The sequence below is a fragment of the Phyllostomus discolor genome, chromosome 3, assembly GCF_004126475.2.
Source record: "Phyllostomus discolor isolate MPI-MPIP mPhyDis1 chromosome 3, mPhyDis1.pri.v3, whole genome shotgun sequence".
Taxonomy (NCBI): domain Eukaryota; kingdom Metazoa; phylum Chordata; class Mammalia; order Chiroptera; family Phyllostomidae; genus Phyllostomus; species Phyllostomus discolor.
In genome coordinates, this window is record NC_040905.2 from 180,598,508 (window position 1) to 180,601,356 (window position 2,849).

Sequence of the window (2,849 nt, forward strand, 5' to 3'; positions counted from 1 at the left end):
TAATTCACTGATTTTACTTGCAATAAATGTTAATGAATATTGTGAAGGAAAAATGCCCAAAAGTACATATTTTGGCCACTGTAGTATGATGATGGAAACTTGCCTGTGTCCTGAGTTCCAGACCTGGGTTTGTCTGTATTGACTGTGAGCAGGATTTGGTCATGATGAGCTTGGACAAGAAGGACTCCAGCCCCTGCTGTCCCTTTGGACCTGTGTTTTTCTTTGTCTCCATTTTCTTTGGTCACTCCCACATTTCTCCACTTCATCCTGCACGGACTCTGACCTTCTTTAGGTCAGGGGTCATGGTCTTCTCTCTGAGTACCAATGCTCTACACAGTGAATGGTACATAGCAAGTGCCATGTAATATTGGTTTAATTGAACTGCACACCTCTTGCTGCTTCTCTACTTTCAAATATGGGCTTCAGCAGGGCAGAGGGCCTGTGGTTCTTACCTGGGTGTTAGTCTTCATTAAGGCCCTGCATTGAACATTCCTCGCCATGAGGTCTGGTTCAGGCAGGTGCTGAAAGGCGGATGATGGCTCTTGAGTGAGGGAGAAGTTTTCTGCTCCAAGCACTCCTCATCCTTTATAGGATGATGCAGGTTTTATGCAGGTCCTTTCTTCCAGGCGCTCAAGGGATGTGAAATATTTGGATGTCAACCTTACTCCTGAAGGGTTTCAGAGTCAGACTGATGACTGTATTTCAGCCAGCATCTTCTAGATTCTCTCTGAGGAGCCCCCAGCATGTTCAGGTGGAAGGCCTCAGTGTGTTTCATAGAAAATACAATGTTATACAATCTTTTTTGGAGGATTGACTATAATTTATAGTAAATCCTTAATAAATCCTACCCTCCCTACCTGGGTAGTCTCTAGGTTACCTTTTCTACTTGTAGGTCTTGTGTGCCAGCCTCAGGAAGATGGCTGGGGGCAGGGGCAGTGAGTGCTGCTCAATGAGACCTATAAGGTAGCTGTAACTATCTTCTTCATATTGCATAAACACAGCCTACAGATTCAGCTCCTCATAGAGCACCTTCACACGGGCTACCTTCTCAGCCTCTTTCTGCCCATAGTTCTCCTGCACCACCTGGCGCTGTTCTGGAGAGGCCCATTGCAGATACTAAAGCCCCAGCCAGCTGCATTTGTTGCCCTGGATGTCAGTGCCCATCTTGCCCACCACAATGGAGTCCCCAAAGAGGCCATGGTAGAATCATCCTGAACCTGAAGGAGCTCCCTCATCTCCAGCAGGATCTTTTTGTCATTGGAATGTCCCTTCTCTCATCAACGCTCAGCATATAAGTGGCAGCAACTACAGGAAGGTAGAAGGGGTAGAAAGCTGTCTTGTGCTTGATAATAGATTGATCCCTTTTTTCGATGAACCAGCCAAGATCCACATTGCCTTGTGGGGCTGTGAAGAGGTCCAGGATCTGTCCAGTCTCAGTCTGATAGCAACTTTACAGGAAGAACTCAATCAGGTGCAGAATATAGGGCTGTTCCCGGCAGTAGGGCTGCAGCAGTCAGTAGATACATGCTTCCAGAAACATGCATCATTAATGACACCCAAACCTATGCCTGGCTTCTGATACCAGCAGATCTGTCCCTGTCAGGTGAGGAATGACAAAATAATGCCGTCTGACACCGGGAAGAAAGCTTGGAGCATTTCCACACACCAGCCCACCATCATGGCCTGCTGGAGACTCAGCATCCAGCTTTCTTGGTTTCACTGGACCCTGGAATGTTACCAGCACCGTCATACCCTGCTGGTACTTGCCTCCAGTAACAGTATACTCCAGAACCTTCTTGAGGGCAATAATATCTCCTGTTTCTGGGTGCTTCATGTCATCTCACTCAGCACCCTGACAATCTAGAAGTGCTGGATCAAATTCTGCCTTTTTTTTTTTTTTGTCAAAAACATCCAGTTTCTGGTCTCCATTCATTCTGAGGGAGGAGTAAAGTACTCTGTTGATGGATGCGGGTTCTTGGTTCTGTAATACAATCTTGACTCTACCTTCCCCCAGCAGCCATCCTGAAGAGTTCCCAGACATGAACCCGGGCACTAACCCAGAGATGCTGGTGTGGAGACTGTGGGGCGAATGAACAATGGGCAGGCAGCTATTTCACTTGTGCCACCATAGGGCTTTCAAACCAAAATGGATACAAAGTGGGCAGAATTATTAAAAGAAACTTGCATGGATACACAGTATGGATTTAAATTAATTTATTAAATGGCCCCTCTGAACCTAGTACAAAAGAAGTTCAAGATATTGTTTTGGTCTTAGGAGGAGAGAGGCTACTTTATTTTAACATAATTTCAGACACACATGATCCAGTCTGGTGTGATACAGACTCAGTCCTTTAGTGAAAAGTGAGGTCAGTGTGCACAGAGGCCTGGGGAAAAGAAATCGAGCTAAGGTACTAGACTGGGAAACACAGTTCTGTTTCCTTCTGAATGGATCCATAGTGGTGCTGGAAAACCATCTGGAGAAATGTAGCCCCAGGAGTAATAGCATGCTGTAATGCATTTGATTAAAAAGAGGAAGAAAAAGCCATGGTGTGTGTGATTCTCATGCTAGGAATGGGGAGCAGGCGGCCTGCAAGTCGTGGACCATGGAGATTTCGCCTGGATTACTTTAAAAGCACTTTTGCAGAGCCAAGCAAATGAAAGTCATGTGTTTATTCATCAAGGAGACCTTCTCTTGGGAATATTTTATTTGCAGTTGTATAAAGAGACAAAACCTCCACATTTTTAATCTTCCAGGCAAGAACTTTTAAGTACTGGAAAAGCAGTGACTGGAAGAATGAGTTTGGATGTCTCAGAAATCCTGATAAAGTTCAGGAACTTGTCCAGGCTCT

The 2,849-nt window shown here is 45.4% G+C and overlaps 1 pseudogene; it reads right to left on the reverse strand.

Annotated features, from left to right (window-relative positions):
• Positions 1-873: 873 nt before the first annotated feature.
• On the reverse strand, positions 874-1,971 carry LOC114511622 (annotated as a pseudogene).
• Positions 1,972-2,849: the final 878 nt, after the last annotated feature.